The sequence below is a fragment of the Gopherus flavomarginatus genome, chromosome 8 (assembly GCF_025201925.1).
Source record: "Gopherus flavomarginatus isolate rGopFla2 chromosome 8, rGopFla2.mat.asm, whole genome shotgun sequence".
Classification (NCBI taxonomy): domain Eukaryota; kingdom Metazoa; phylum Chordata; order Testudines; family Testudinidae; genus Gopherus; species Gopherus flavomarginatus.
Window position 1 is genome coordinate 18,204,591 of NC_066624.1, and position 17,636 is coordinate 18,222,226.

At 40.9% G+C, this 17,636-nt stretch overlaps 1 long non-coding RNA gene across 2 annotated transcripts in view; it reads left to right on the forward strand.

Annotated features, from left to right (window-relative positions):
- LOC127056856 (uncharacterized) overlaps positions 1–16,669 on the forward strand; it is a 49,522-nt gene extending 32,853 nt beyond the window's left edge. Inside the window, exons 4-5 of one of the 2 annotated variants that reach the window (XR_007775947.1) lie at positions 6,640–6,692; positions 16,185–16,669. This is a non-coding gene — a long non-coding RNA (uncharacterized LOC127056856). The remainder of the gene's footprint in view (positions 1–6,639; positions 6,693–16,184) is intronic. The other variant, XR_007775948.1, reaches the window with a different exon arrangement.
- Positions 16,670–17,636: the final 967 nt, after the last annotated feature.

Sequence of the window (17,636 nt, forward strand, 5' to 3'; positions counted from 1 at the left end):
TGAATCAAGGCCTAAGGGACAGCCTGATATTTATGACGTATAGACTTTCTAGAAATGAACCCTGGAGGAATTTGCTGAAGTGTGAAAGTACATTAAAAACATGTAAGAATGCAAAACTGCCATTAAACCATATCTAATTATGTAGGATGCAAATACTGTAGATAGAAAGCAATTAATCTGAGACTATGTTAAGCTTCCTGAATTTCATTTTCCACTTGCACACTGTGCAACCATGGGCAAGCCTATTCCTGAGAAGTGCTGCATGTCTCCACTGAGCTGCAGAGCACCTCAGCCTCCATCGAACTTTGGAGAGCTTGTCACATATTTGTGATGAAATCATTCTTTACTGATGAGGTTGTCGTTCAGTGCCTTGTGGGATAAGTCCATAAAAATTCTTGAAATACAAAATATTTACTATTCATTATCTTTTTATCAATCTGACCCAGTGTGTCAAAACAGGATTTGCTAATAGCCAATTGAATTAAAGCCGAATGACTATAATGGTCTCCTCCCTTTTTATATAATTACTGTCTTTACATCATTACATGTTCTCCTTACCCAACACAAAACCAAACCCTGTATATGAGGAAAATCCTCAGGATACATTCGATTGTGCAATACTTATTTTTTTTAATGTATTTTCATTTTAACTTACAACCAACTTTCTGTAACTGCAGGGAGAACACTCCAGGAAACATTTTAGATTAAGGGATCAATGTAATTTATGATTCTGACATTATTCTTTTTTTTATAACTCAGTGAAATATATCTTTGTTTACCACTACTCTGTTAGCTCATTATACTTTCAGTTTTGAAAAGGAATAAAATATATAGATAAATTAACAGTGGACTCAAAACACAATGAAAGAAAGAAATTACTCTGAATGTTGTACTCCTATCTCTTCTGTCCAAAGTACAGAAATTAGAAAAGAGCAGATTGAACTATTAAGTGATCCTATTTCTAATTCTGGAGTATAGGAGTGCACGAAAAAAATTAAGCATCAGGTAATACTTAATTGATTGTACTGCTTACAGTATGACAGTAGTCGGAATGGTGAACTGGGAGCTAGGACTTACTGAGGCCAGGATTTCCCCCTCTGTGTAACAATAGGCAAGTCGGTTGGGTCCTGATTCTATAGCCACCCGACACATATCTTCTCAGTGAAGTCAATGGGGTTCTGTGCACAATGCCACTGCAAGATTGAGGCCTTAACCCTTATATGCTTCAGTTTAGCTATCTTTAAAATGGGGATGATACTACCTGCCACAAAGGGATGTTGAGGCATTTAGTTAATGTCTAAGTACTTTGAGATGATCAGATGAAAAGCACCACAAAAGTGCAAGTTATATCAAATAAAAATATGACATTTTAGAAACCTAGACACAAATGAAGCTTTCAGACTAGATGTCAGCACTAGGATAAAATTTCTAATAATTATGTTCTTCCCCCCTTTTTTCTGTATAACTTCTGCTGTATGACGGCAGTAGACTATTCTAAGCATTCTGCACGGGAATAACTTGATAGTTCACAGGTGGCAAGTATTATTTGGTTGTTGACTTTGTCCTTTCTGCCTCACTGCACACCTGAGGTACTTTTTTATGTGTTTGTGTTTGGTTTATACAGTGTGCCCATCACCAAAGTCTCTAGGCATAGAAATCCTCCAAGAGTCTGATACAATAACCACTGAAGTCAATGAAAAAAATTCCACTGATTTCAATGGCTTTTGAGATCAGATACCAGAAACTTGCTACTTGTGTTCCTGAGTTGTTTTAATTGTTTTGTGTGTGTTTGTCCAAATTGTGGTATCCCTTAGAGACTGATCCAACTCCCAGTGTACAGACAGAGGGCTGTCAGACCCTAGCAGCTCTCACTAGCATTGATGGGAGGTGTTTGCTTATAAATGAAGGCAGACTATAATCCTAAATGTCTAGCCTACTCTGCATCCTTCTTTGTTATGGTTTTCAATAGGATATTTCACTTACATATAAAATATGTGATGAACTTTTATTCTATTTTGTTTGAATTTTCTCCACATATGCTTCTTATAGTTGTTTATTAATATAAGTTTCCCTATCTTTATGGTGAGGAAAAGCTTTTCTTGGAATGTTGTACATATTTTGTGTCATTAGCTCTTGTATCTACTGATCTTTTTATTTATTTTTTGTGAGTACGCTTGTTTCTTTTGTTATGAAGACATTCAGAGACGGTTATGCTAAAAGAAATACAAAATAACTGGACAGAGATTATTGATACAATAAACACATAGTTAAATAAACACATAAAGCTCCTACTAGGCCTAAATACCACAGGAAGACTGAACAACTACATACCATATTAGGAAACTCTTGTATAGTCTTCTATCCTCTGCCTATATTTGCATTGTGCAAAAATGGAATTTACCCATGGCACTAAAAATGCAAGAAAGAATCAAGGAAGACTCACAAGGCAAAACTATAGGAAGTTTTGCCTTCAAATCCTTATAACCTGGGGAAAAATGTGGACTCCCTAGTCAGTTCTTTGTAAAATCTGTGCAACAGTTTTTACTTGCAATACACAAGCCATGTAATTCAGCTAGCTGTAGCAGAAATAGACTTAATCTTGGTTTTATCACCAGTAAAATATTTTTACAGGTTGGCCTAGATCAGGGGTCAGCAACCTCTGGCACATGGCTCGCCGGGGTAAGCACCCTGGAGGGCTGGGCCCAGTTTGTTTATCTGCCACGACGGCAGATTCGGCGGACCGCAGCTCCCACTGGCCGTGGTTTGCCGTCCCAGGCCAATGGGGGCGGCAGGAAGCGCCATGGGCTGAGGGATGTACTGGCCACGGGTTCCCGCCGCCGCCATTGGCCTGGGACAGCAAACCATGGCCAGTGGGAGCCGTGGTCCACCAAACCTACCAACGCGGCAGATAAACAAACTGGCCCGGGCCACCAGGGTGCTTACCCTGCCAAGCCGCATGCCAGAGGTTGACTACCTCTGGCCTAGATACTATGGTGCGCGATGCTTTTCAAATGTGAGAGATAAATAGAATATGGAAAGGGCAGATACTTTGTGGCTGCAAATAGTTGTGGGTGCAATTTTGAATCTACATTTATATGCACATCAAGTACAAGAAGAGTACAATCAGACATTTAAATGTTTTGGGTGGTGTGATGGGACGGATCGGCCCCGCACTGGTACAGAGTGGGTTAATCCTTCCCTCCTAGCAGAGGAAAGCCCACCTCTGAAGCTCTCCTGGGCATGTGCCACCTGGAAGTCAAGTGTAAAAGCCTGCAGAGCTGCTCAGTCAGGGCTGACTGCTGAAGACGAAGGACACTCGACAGGAGCTCTAGCCCAGGAGCCATTACAGCCCTTACCTACGAGAGCTGCAGAGCCAGAAACTTGGACCAGAGGCCTGCTGCTTCCGGAACCCCAGTGAGTGTCTGGTGCTGAGGAGCCAGGAGACCCTGATACCATATGGACTACTGCTGCAGGAGAGCCAGTAGGAAGTGACCCAGGGAGGGTGAGGGAGTGGTACCTCTCACCCCTATGAGGTCAGCATGTTTTGGTAGGATTCCCTGCTGACCTTGTGGTGGACTGCTCTGCTGCGGTCAGGGCCCTAGGTCAGGGCCCGGTGGAGTTGGATAGGCCTGGGCCCCCCTACTGGGGGCCGCCAACTCCTTGTGATGGCCCGCAGGCATCAACCACTAGGTCCCCTGTTTTGCCTCCAAAGGTAGCTGTATTGACTCTGGCTGCTAGGCCATGCTATCCCACTAGAGCAGGAGAATTAGGTGGACTCTAGCCATTGGGATTCACTGCCCTAGGGTCACATTGAATGGCCCTCTGGCTGCTAGGCTGCATTACGCCACTTGGGAAGAGTCAATAGGTGGACCTTGGCCATTTGGCCACACCATGTGGACTACTGAGGCGACTTAGAAAATGGATGTAGGCATAGAGAGGTGGAGTTACCTCCCTCCCCCCCCCAACTTAAGGGGTCAACGAGGTACAAAGACTGCCACAAGTAGCATTTTCAAAAGCACCCAGCACTGAAGAAAAACTGCCATTGACTTGAATAGGAACATAATTACCAGTGCTGAACAAAAAATTACATGTGCCTGCAAAATTTTGAGTACAAAAGCAGAGGCCTGAGTCAGGCCAGGTTGAAATTCAGCACTGCATCATTCAAATATTTGTCTATATAAACAGTTACAGTAGTGGGTGGCAAGCTGGTGTGTAAATCTATCTCACACTAGCCTGCTGTGCTCTAACTGTCCATATGGACCCTCTGCCATGCGCTAAAAGTACCCTAGTGCCCTTTGTTCTACTCCCATTTCAAAGTGAGTAGATCAAAGTGGCAAAACTTTCAGTGCACAGTAGCAGGTGCCATATGGATAGTTAGAGCAGGGCGGGCTAGTGTGATGTATATTTACACCTCACTTTGTCGTGCACTAATTGTTCATATAGACTTGGCTCTTATATTGTGTCTGTACTTGACATTCAACTTGAAACTGGGGTAAATTTAATCAGGACAAATTGCAGCTGTTTTTATCTACACTTGGGCTTTACAATGTTGCAGCTACACTGGTCAATGGGTTACCAGTGGCTGAAACAGGGATAATTCCCAATATAAACAGAGAGAAATCTGAAACTGGAATACCTATTCACTGAGTGAAGGGATTATAAATTCCAGAGGAAGAATTTCTTTGTGGATTAAGTTTTTAAGTACATTTTCAGTGAAGACACTGTCTGCCTATGTGGATAATTCTCATTCTTACAGTGCTCTGGAGTACAACATAGAACAAATGATGATTCATTCTTTCCAAACACATCACCTCTCCTTAAACAGGATGATTAATACCAATATTTCTTTACAGGGAGACTCTATATTTATTTTTTATCAAAACCAGACTGAGTCACCATGGTAAAGAGATGTTTGAATCTTTTCAATTTCACTTAACATACAGACCACTGTATGATTTGTTTTTGTCAGGCATGCAGAAATAAGAGTCCTCATTTGCATGCAATAATTTAAGTACTTGTCTGTCTCAGACTCTGAACAGAGAAAAATGCCTTCTGTTTTTCTGCTGTGGAAACATGCTGTTGAGTCAAGATGAGAGATTCCTTGAGTAGGGCAGGACTTGTCACAAGGAAGAAGTAGGAGTAAGGCCAGCCTGTCTTCACACGTATAAGCAAAGATTTAAAAGAACTGAAGCACTCCATGATCCTCATGTTTGAAGGATGTCCTAATGTAGTTACACTAGCAATTAAATTGTGCAATCATTCTTGTTCTTTGCTAGTTGCCATGAGGCAAAGATGGCCACAGTGCTGCCTGTGGGCCAAATGAGGCCCATAGAGTTCTGTAGTGGGCCCACAGTTACCTTTGTCTTTAATATGGAAGTATGGTCCCTGGAGACTACAGATCCCAGTATTCATTGCTGCATCTAGATCTGAACAACACTGAATGCTGAGGTCTTCAGTCTCAGTTCACATCTGTATATTACACATGAGGACAACTTCAGTGAGTTTCATTTTATGTGAATCATGTATGGCCCTTAGGCTTATGACAAGCTGTCAGTGCTGCTTTCAGTTATCCTTCCCCTGCCATGGAGTAATTTGCTCTCTGAATTATTAATAATCAAACCTGGCTAGGAAATTCCTGTACCTTCTGCAAAAATAGTCAACTGTTGCAAAGGGGGTGGGAGGGATCACTTAATAAACAAAGGTAAAATTAAGCAAAAATGGTGAGAACTATACTTTTTCAAAAATATTTATTTCTGAATAAGTATTCCCTCTCCTAATTAGATCATCATTAGCCAAGCAAATAGTATTCTTTAAGCCAATTATCTGCAGATGATCATGGGACAATACTAATACTGAAAGAATACATGTATTTTAGGAAAGGAATGTAGAGCAAAGGATTGTGAGCCAGGACTTCCGGGTCTGGTTTGAGTTGTTCTGTGACCTTGCTTTCCTGGCATAGAAACTAATCAGAGGAAGCATTTGCCTAAATGTGGTAACTGATGTTTAGGTCAAGAATTAATAAGTGTAAGGGAAGAAGAGCTGGAGATGGGGCCTCACAAGCCTGGTGGTCACAGAGACCTTTGATTTGGGGGAAGTAGTAGAATTTCAGCTTCCCTGAGCAAGACTATTTAGTTTTGTAAGCATTGGGGTTGGAATGCACAAAGAGATGGGCTTCACTTTTAGAGCAGTAATTTGTGGAGATGGAGTGGCCTAAAGTTTCACACACACCCTCTCTCCCCAGACAAACTCTGTGTAAAACGGTCAAGTTTGGAGTATATTGCAAAGAATAATTTTGCTGAACCTCCCCAAAATTCTTAACTAACCCTGTACAGGGTTAGTTATGTGAATGGTGGACAAACTGGTTCTCGAAGAGAGTGGGCAAATTTAAAAAAAATGTTTTTCAGGGCTTCCCAAAAATGTTAAGGCTACCTCTCATGGAAAGCATAGTATAGGGTCTCTTTTGATTGATTCAGGAATATTGGCCAAATGGCCCAAAGGATTCTTTCCCTGTCCAGTAGTACCTGTCTGAGTTACTGTGATTTACACTTAATTTCTTTGATATTTTTACCTCTGTCTCTTTTAGTTGATTAGTGAATTTTACTTGGTACTTTCATGTCCTTTCCTTTTTTTTGTCTATAGGAATGTGAGCTTCCTGCCTCAAAATTTTGTAATGGAAAAGGAAAACTTATGATGTAGGTAGGATCCATTTCTAGAAGTATCCTTGTTAGAATTGGAAACATGCCTTATTTGCCAGCTGAATTATTTTGTGAATATATCAATCTACATTTCCTGGGATTTTCTCCATGAAACAGATGCACCTTTTTTCACGCATCTTTGAAGAGAGTAGGCCTATATGCTATAGGAAAAACTGCAAAAATTAATTATGTGAAGGAGTGTGAGAGTATTTGGATAAAAGTAGGAAGTTTAAACATTTTACTTTCTTTATCTTGAATGAACTTTGCCTTAAGGTATATGGCCTGAATCAAACTTCACTGAAGCCAATGGAAAGCCTCCCACTGGAGTCCATGGGTATTGGAACAGTAAGTCTATATAAGAGGCAGGCAGGCCATTTGTCCAGTTTTAAGCCAGATAATCCTCTTTTGTTTGGTGTCCCGCACATCCAGTACTGAGACAAAATCAGATGTGGTTTTGTACAATATTCAGTGAGGGACACCATTTTGAAGAGCACATTGCTCCCACCATGCTGGCAGGACCTCATATTAGGCATACACGCCAGGAGTATGAGCCCACTCCATTCCTGGAAGTACTGGAATGTCCAGTATTTTCAGAATGCATGAGTGGCCACCCTAATAAGAGAGAAGTCAAACCCAGAAAGAGTACAGCAAATCAAAGAGCAAATGTTGTGGAAATGCCTGATATGAAATCATTGGAATGGGAAATAAATATGGTCAATATTAACCAAAGACTTAGTTGTGGAGTGACTGAAAGTGGGCTGCCTGAGTTTGCTAAAGAGACCGTACATGACATAAGTTGTCAATTCATTTGTCAAAATTTTTCCAACCCAATGGATTGTGATATGCAGTGTTCTTGTTGCTCTGTTTGTCCCAGGATATTAGAGAGACAAGTGTGGGTGAGATAATATTTGACATTACACGATATTACCTCACCCACCTTGTTTCTCAGTGAACTGTGAAGCATTTCTTAAGCCTGCCAATGAGTTTATCTATATCTAATTTGTCTACTGACTCTGAGTTTGCTGGTCTTGTGTTAATTTGCTGCAATGTTTCTGAGGGCAGGTCTACACTACAGCCAGGATCGACTCTCTGAGATTGATCCACCATCGGTCGATTTAGGGGGTCTAGTAAAGACCCACCAAATTGACTGCAAATCATTCTCCAGTCAATCCCAGTACTCTACCTCTGACGAGAAGAGTAAGGTAAGTAACCCCCCGTAGTGTAGACCCCATGGTAACTCTACCTAAGATACATTGACTCCAGCTATGTTAATCACGTAGCTGGAGTTGTGTAGCGTAGGTCAACTTACCACGATAGTGTAGACATAGCCTGATATCTGAGCTATGATGAGATTTTTGTTAGTTTTTGCAAGGCAACATGTGTTTTTTGCCTTTAAATTATTTAGAAATTAAAGCTGTATTGAAAGATAGACTTTCTCATCTTTCTGCTGCCTCAGACCAAGAGTGCAGCTAACACACCAGTCAATGCATTGTTCCCCATCATACAGATGCATAAAATCATTTTCATAAAGTGGTGGCAGCCACTGGGACTCCAAATCACATTGCGTTTTTTTGTATTGCTTAATTGTCTCATTATACATTTGCAAGTCCCCAGTGACTCTGATATCATTTTGTAACAGCTAAGGCATTCTTGTTTTCAGTTTTCTGATGATAAAAATGTCATTGGGTGACAAGCCATGCTTCATTGGTGCCATTCTGTAATTTAACAGTACTAAATACGGATCAGATTCTGCATCCTTTTACAGTAGCTAATTCATTATTTTGACATAATTTCCCACCAACCCAGTGGATTGGGGATAATGGAGACTAGTGCTTGCATACCTAAAGTTATAGTTCACTGCAGACTGATAAACCCATGCCCATTAAACTGTGACCCATTGTCAGACATTACTATGTCAGGTATACCATATCTGGTAAAAATAGATTTGATGTGCACAATCACCTGTTTAGCTATAGTATCTTCTAGTAAGGCTATCTCAGGGAAGTAAGAATAATAGTCAAGGACAATTCCAGAGTATTTTTTCTAGCCCCTATGTAAACAAATCTTTACCTACTTTGTTTCAGGGGACCAATTTTTCCTGGGCCACCAACCTAGGTTCTGTTACTTGACTTGACCTATATTTTTGGCATATGCAACAAATCATGACAGCTTCCTCAATGTCACTGTTCCTCTGGGGCCAGTATAAAATGTCTCTGGCCTTCATTTATGTTTTCCAGTCCCTAAATGACATGTATGTATCCTTTTTAACATTTGTCTGGAACATCTTCACAATCACCATCCTAGAGCCTTTAAACAAAATCCCATATAGTACTGAGAGTTTCCCCTAAATTTATAATAGGGGTTGCCCCAGCCACTCTGTTCTAGTGGCCTTGATTACTTGCTGCAAGGTCTCATCCTGAGCAGTAGCTCTGGTAATCACCATCCACATTTTGTCTGAGCTCACTTTTGTCACGTTTGTCAAATTGTGTAGACAGTGTGCCTGCAAACACTAAATTTCTCCGAGATTTGTATTCAATTTTCAAATCAGACGTGAAATTGAAACAATAATCTTTGTATTTTCAAGGGGTGTTTGCCAGCGCCTTTTGGCAATGGCAATAAGTAATATATATGGTCAGTTATAGCTAACACAGGCCTCCCATAAATAAAAATAAAACTTTTTATACCCATAGCCTAATGCCAAATCTTCCTTCTCTATTTGAATATATTGACACTTAGCTTTTGTTAGCACCCATGATGCATAGGCCACGGCAGTGTTCCCTCTCTTTTTTTACATCCATGTGCAGCGTGAATTTTGTTATATTCAACGATGTGGAGGTGATGTGTGGTGGGGGTAGGGCCGAGGGGTTTGGAGTGTGGGAGGGGGCTCACAGCTAGGGCAGAGGGTTTGGGTGCAGGGGAGTGAGGGCTGGGGATGCAGGTTCTGGGGTGGGGCCAGGGATGAGGGATTTGGGGTATGGGATGGGGCTCAGAGCTGGGGCAGAGGATTGGGGTGCAGGTGGTGAGGGCTTGAGTTGGGGGTGTGGGCTCTGGGGTGGGGCCAGGGACATGGGAGTTGGGGTGCAGGCTGCCCCAGGGCTACAGCAGGGGGAGAGGACTCCCCCAGCTCTCTCTCCCTGCAGCAGGACCTGGGCTGGGGGGAGGGGTGCCTCTCCCCACTGCGGCAACTCCGGGGCTAGGGCTGCAGGATAGGTGCCTCTCCCTTGGCCATGGTAGGTCCGGGCCGGAGCCAAGTTGGGGCTGGGAAGGGGTGTGTCTCCCTGGCCATGGCAGGTCTGTGACTGGACTGGTGTGGGTCCGGAGCTGGAGGAGAGGAATCTCTCCTTGCTGCAGCCCTGAGCACCTGAGCGGTGCTTAATAGGATGCTGTGCAGTTGCATGGCCGCACATCTTAGAGGTAACTTAGGCTATGGGTCTCCAGTTTTGACTAAACTGTTATAAGAAGACAAGGCCAATACACTACTTGGAGGCATCTGTGGGTAGCTTTAATTTTGTGCTTACTGTCATAGTACCTCAGGACTAGGACTGCTTTAATTAACACCTTTACTTTCTTTATTAAGATTTGCATTCTATGTCTGCTAGATATCTTTGAGCAGCTCTCTCAGGTTGCTGGTTCAGGCAGCTAGATTAGGCACAAATTTCCATACATTGTTCACCATTCCAAAGAATATGCATACCCATTCATTGTCTGTTGGGGTAGGCATGTTGTTGAGGGCTTCAACCATGCTGTGATCTTCCTGTACACCTTGCCCTACTAACATTTTTCCCAAGTATGTCATTTCTATTACGCCAAATTTACATTTTTGTTTATTTAGCTTTAGCCCATCATCTCAAAAGCTGCTCAGAGTCTCTTTTACTGTTTTTCCCCAGAACAAAATGTTATCTATGTAAGCCATAAATCCTCTAAACCAACAAAATGTTGTTGTATTTTCCAGTGACACACCTCCGATGACTAACATAACCCAAATGGCAGTCTGCAGAAACACTGTCTCCCAAAAGGGGTGCTGCACAAACATGTCCTTAGTTTTTCTAAGGGCATCTTCCAGAACCCTGCTGATGCATCAAAGGTAGAAAGATATTTGGTGTTAGCCATCTCTCCAAAAATTTCTCCCCTACTAGGTAGTGGTAAATGTTCCCTTTTAATATACTTAATGTTTTGGGGTCTATACATAAGTGAAAGGTTCTATCTTTTTTTTTTCTTTGTAGTGGTCAGTGAATGCTCTTAGTTCTTCTACTCACTCTGTGGTTCCCAGAGCAATGAGCCTACCCAGCTCCTCTTTTAACCTCTACCTTAGGGCAGGGGAAACTTTGTTAGAGACCTGAATCATGGGATGGTTGGGCTCTTTCAGCTCTATTCTATACAAATAGTCTCAGAACTTCCCTATGCCCTGGAAGACTTCCTCAGACTCTTCAATTGTTTTGGGCCCCTGCCCATCCGACGAGTGCCCCTTCTTGATGAGACCAAGGGCCTGAAATGTTTAAAACATAATAACAGGTGTTTTTATGCCTGGTACTGTTAAAAATTATATCTTTTCTAATTTGTTATTTATTCATATACTGTACTCCCTTAGTGGGAGCTCACCATCTTAAGCCCTCAGTTTTACCCATTTACCTTCTATTGCCTGTGGCTTTTCTTTCAGTGGTAATATCACTTTTTCTAGCACCACATTGCTTGTGCACCTGGTCCAACTTAAAATAAATAATTGTCTTATTTGCTTTAAGTAAGATAGTCCATTCGTCTTGTGCTGCAACATTGTCTATTGCTCCTGTGAGGAATTCCTTTGAGCTAGTGGTGCTGTTGTCATGCTCTTTATCCATGTTGCATACATTCCACTTGTGTGCGTAAAATGATTTTATCATCCATTGCAATTCTTTCATCTTTTTTCATATGCTGAGCATTTAGGGTGACCAGATGTCCCAATTTTATAGGGACAGTCCCGATTTTTGGGGCTTTTTCTTATATAGATACCTATTATCCCCCCGTCCCCATCCTGATTTTTCACACCTGCTTTCTGGTCATCCCATGAGCATTAGCTTAGGTTGTTTGCCACAGTATACACAGCTCCATGTCCTGTTTTTGGTGGCCAGTGACTTTGAGTTCTGCATGCCTTTCTGCCTTGGGTTTCTTTTCTTGTTGCATTTTTGATTCTTTATTATGTCCATAGTGTCAGAGCACAATCCACCCTCCATAAACTTCACTCTGGACTGGGTAGCATTTTTGCTTGGCAAATTCTAATTGCTTTGTAAAAGGTTAATTCTGCTCTTCCAGTAATCTCTCTCTGAGTTTTTTCTCCCATATCCTAATCACAATCTTGTCTTTTATTAGGGGCATTCAGATAGCCCCTCCAAATTGCAAGATGGTCTCTTTAGTCTTAGATCAGTCACAAACTCTTCTATCGTTTCACCTTCTTTTTGTACTCAGTTTAAAACCATCTATCTCATGATTCTTTTTTAAGTGGAGTGCAATACTCAAATTTATTTTATACAGTTTCATAGTTAGCCTCCTCTGTCTGACTTAACTAAAAACTGTTAAACATATTAAGTGTTTCAGGACCAGCTATTGTCAGAAATAAAGCTACCTTCTGATTGTTTTTCCTTTTTGCTGGCACCCAGTGCTTGCAGATACAAACGGAAGCACTTTTTAAACCTCAAGTTGTTTCCACTTTTCCAGGGAGTTTCAGTTCTAATGAGGCTTTATCTGCTCCATTCTTCCATGCATGATATTTTCTTAGTTTGTTTTACTCTTGGTTCCATGTGGTGTTAAGTAATCATTCAGAGTCAAGGAGTCTAACATAGGTCTTCTATCAGTGTCTCAGCTGTAACTCACTGGCATTGCATAACATGAGCCTCTGCATAACATAACAACCAGTTCCAACTAGTTACTGCCAAAGCTTCTTAAAGGCACAGTTCCCCGCACTGTCCAGGCTGTAATTCCTTTGTGGGTAAACAGAGGACTTCAATCTTTAAAGCTGTTAATTCAGCACTTTTCACAAACACTAAATTAACGTCTTTAAATGACAGAACTCTTAACCCTCCCCACTACTGCCAACTGTTCCACTTTCCCAGGCTGCTATTGTGATCATCTTAAGCCATCTTGGATCAAACCATTCTTTGTATAACCCCATCACCTTCAGCTGTGTTACCTGGATGTAACTGAGAGCAAAATTTCACCTAAAGTACTTGTCACTTTTCCCTGTGCTTTGTAACTGTAAGGCTATCAATCCCACTCTGACCTGATTTTATTAAACAATGAGCCATTGCAATTTATGAGAATTAAAAGTACCAAAACCATGAAAACTAAAGGAACAGAAGATGCAGGAACTAAAGGTATATCTACAGTTGGAGCTGGAAGATCTAAATTCCAGCTCGAGGAGACTTATCCACACCAGCTCTGATTGAGCTGCTGCACTAAAAACAGAGTGTAGCTGCCATGACACAACCAGTGGGAGGGGTTAGTCACTCAGAGCACATACCCATTCAAGGCACTAGGTATCCGGTTGAGGCAGCTAGCCCCTCCCAGTGCTCATGCTGCTGTGATACACTAGTTTTAGCTCACTAGCTCAATCACAGCTTGTGCAGGTATATTTCCTCAAGCTGGGAATTGCATCCCCAGCTCAAAGCGTAGACATACCCTAAACTATGTGTGGTCATTTCAAGTGTGTAGCTGGGAATTTTTGTGCATTTCTTCACTTTAGTAATTTTTCTTACATTGAGCCTGTAGGTCAAAGTACTTTCTTTTGAAACAACATAGAATTTTAGAAATTTGTCAGTCATTTTAAAAGAAATTGTGTTCATTCTCCTGGAGCAGTTCACAGATACTTGTTAGTCATTATGATTATTGATGAGACATTTGTCCTACTGCACTTTATCCTGTGTCATTTATAACTTATTCATATTTTTCTCTACAACTAAGACATCAGTCTCAATTTTATGGTTGGCCTTCTCATTACTGGTTTGCTTTTAACTAAGTCGCCAATAAATGCACAGGTATCTGTGCCCCCAGTCCATTCTGTAAACATTTGGATGCGGAAAGGAGGAGTGTCACCTTTGCAACATATTCACTCCCTTAGAAGACAGGCTATCTGTGAGATTCTGATTTCCAGGGCTGTGAGGGGATAGGTGGAGGAGATCTCTTTCAGATTCTCACCCTCAGCTCCACAGGGGAAGCTGGCACAAGTTGATGCAAACAGAGTAATAAAAGGATAATAAAATAAGTTTACTTTCATGAAGAACTTCAGTTGATGTTATTTTTATCTCTGTTAAACATGAAATATTAAAAGCAAATATAGCAGGTGATTCTGACGTTTGAGATTCAGATGCTCAGCAGTAAAAGAGTCAGAAGATGGAAATAAAATGGGCCACAACTTTGGCATCACGATGGTCCTGATTCAGGACCATACTTTATCAAGCATGTAATTTTAAGAGTGAAAGGAAGTCAATGGGATTCTTTGTGGATGCAGCAATCTGCCTGCACCCGTCTCTTTGCAGGAACAATGCATTAAACTGTAAGCTTGATGAGACAGGGATCCTGTCTTCCTTTAGATTTGTAGAGTAATACCTATAATAAATAATTCATAATAATATTTCAAAATGTCACAAATGAATAGCAGTTTGTGTTAATTTAAACAGTATTTAAGACCAAAGTAAAGGTTTAAGGCTTTAGACTTTAAACCTTTCATTAGATCCTAATTTTAAAATTGCGTATAGTTCCATTATTACTTCCAACATAAAAATACCACTAAATATTTTTATCATTAAATGAGTAAAATGATTTGTGATCCCAGAAACAAAATATGAGAAGATCTGACAAGAGCTGAATCACTGAATTCACTGCAAGGCTTCAGAAAAAGCGCTGAGTTTTATTTCAATACTCAGTTGCCTCTGTGTTTCAGAAAAGGATATCAAAATAGAGGAGATAATCCATGGAGATTTGCAGGCTGGTAATCAGCCAGCTCTAGCACTTACACAACTGGGTATAAATAAATGAACAATATCAGCAGTCAGTAGCTAGCCAGCCCATGGTGATGCTACACGACTAGAGTACAGAAGCATGACATAGAGAAGAATGAAAAATCCGAGAAGCTGTCAGGCTAATCAGTCGACATGCTCTTTTCTGTATCTCTCAACATCTTTTTAACAGTTTCCTTTATCACGAATGCACAGATAGTGAGATGTAGGAAAAGGTGCATCCCATTCTTCTACTGGGATATCACTGACCTGCTCACACAGAGCAGTTTTCTTTACCAGATGGCCTATTGGAGCTGCTCTTTTACCTTCTAAAAGGTATGTGTTTAGGAAGCTGAAAGTCCTGAGTTCAAATCCAGGTCATTTCGTTTCAGACTTTGTGTCGAATCCTCAGCTCACATAAATTGGCATAGCTCCACTAAAGTCATTTTAAGTCAATAGAGCTATGCTCATTTATACCATCTGAAGATCTGGGCCAATACATGCACACACATGGAAAATCAATTGTGGGGGGGAGGACCCCCCACAAAATGTAACATCTATCTACCAGTATTCTCCCAACTGTGGATCATATTCTGTATTTTGAAGTATCATTATACTTTTCTGAATCACGCTAGGCAATATATCATGTCACTAATAATATCAATATATGATATTTTCTATTGTCTGGAAAACATCTTAACAATTTTTTATCTTGTTGTCTTTACAACCATACTCCTCTGAGTGTGTTACCTTGTGCAGTGCCTCAGCCCTAATGCTCATCTGCGCATCTCTTTACTTAACATAACCTCAGCTTAATATATCAACGTCATGCTTGTCTGATCTGAAAGTTGCATTTAAATTAATCTGGATTAAAAAATTGCAAAAATGCATATCTCTGGTAACTGTTCAAGTGTGTCACTAAATACAAATAGTTATTGGGGAAAGTTCCTACTGTACAGGAATTTGTGTCACAAGACCATCTATGCAGCACTAATTTTGAGTCAGGGTGCTGCACTTCCCACATGCTGAATGGGAGGAGGAGGAAGAGGAGGAGGAGAAGAAGAAGAAGAAGAAATAAAAAAGGGAATCCTTCACATTCATTACTGATGGGTGTTTCCAACAGATTGGGTTTAAGGTGGGTTGACAGAATGTCTCAAGTTATTGTTGTCATATACTTCACGTGTTTTGGAATGGATGACAAAGTTAAATTTTATCCTGGGAGCAGGACTAACCAGCATTCTGCTTCTTACCAATGTCATCCATCAGCTTGATGTGTGCTCATAAAAAAAAAAGTCAAAAGACTAAATACGTGGCAATTCTTTTCAGTCTGCAGCCAGCTGCTAAGTGTGGCAGCATGTGTGTGTGTGTGGGAGAGGGTGATTTTGAGGGGGTGGAAAGAACAGGTTACACTATTTCCCTTTAACACATCTGCATTGTGAACAGATCCTGGTTCTGCATACTAATTTCAGCAGTCAGCCAATGTCAACACTGACATTTTCAATCTCTTTCTTTTATGTCACATTAGTGGAAAGTGACCTGTTGTGTTTGTGGAAGCTCTGGAATCCCACAGGAGAAGGATCACTCAACACCATGGCAATCTGCCAAGTACAACTTGTTCTGAAACACAGTGGCTCTGAGAAGATGCATTATCATCTGAAACACAATGTCATCGTAGTGGGAGGTAGGATACTATTGATTACACTGGTCTACAATTTTTGAGAAGTCGTCTGCTTCAGAGATAAAATGTGATATTTATTATGTATTTTGATGTGCTGAATTCAAATATGACAATTAAAACAACTGATTGGCTACTATTTCTAAGATATTTAAGTTTTTACATTTTATGTCTATGTATATTGTGTAGATAGTAGAGTTTTAATCATAAATTGTAAACCTAGATCTTTTAATGTGTTTATGGTTGCTTTACATGATAATATTTCACCTGTCCTGTTTATGTAACACTTTAAAAATCAGCAAAAGGGGTATATAAATAAAATGTATTATGAAACAAAAGGCAAAAAACTATTATGTACATAGTTTAGTCCTATTCAGTGTCTACTCAGCGCTTCTTGGCTTGTCTCTTGTATTCATTAAATGGAGCATCTCTTGTCACTGTCCAGCAATAGTCTGCAAGCATTGATGGGCTCCATTTGCCATGATAGCCTGCCAGGAGATTCCACTGCTGTAGTCTGGAGCCCAACAGCTCTGCATTACTCTTGGGTAGTTCCAAATCCCTGACAAAGTCATTCAGTTCACCTTGTGTTATGAGGTGTGGTTCAGAGGAGGAAGATGGGAGAAAATGTGGGTCCTGTGACACTGATGGTTCAGGACCAGAAGTTTCATCCTCTTCCTCTTCCTCGTCTGACTCAAGTGAGAATGATTCTGGTGCATCAGGAACCGGCAGTCCTTCTCCGTGGGGTACTGGGCATATAGCTGATGGAATGTTTGGATAATGCACAGTCCACTTTTTCTTCTTTGACACACCTTTCCCAACTGGAGGCACCATGCAGAAGTAACAATTGCTGGTATGATCTGTTGGCTCTCTCCAAATCATTGGCACTGCAAAAGGCATAGATTTCCTTTTCCTGTTCAACCACTGGCGAAGATTTGTTGCACAAGTATTGCAGCATATGTGTGGGGCCCACCTCTTGTCCTGATCTCCAATTTTGCAGCCAAAATAAAGGTGATGGGATTTCTTAACCATAGTGGTTATACTGCGCTTTTGTGATGCAAAAGTCACTTCACCGCAAACATAGCAGAAGTTATCTGCACTGTTCACACAAGTACGAGGCATCTCTTCTCACTTTGGCTAAACAGAAATGTGTCCCTTTGCAAAATCAAACACTGACAAATAAGAGAGCATGACACTGTATGATTTCTAGAGCTGATATAGGGCAATTTGTTCAGCAGAGTGATGTAAGCTTCATTATGATTGCATCATCCATGACTTCTAGGAATAACATGATGCAATTCATAT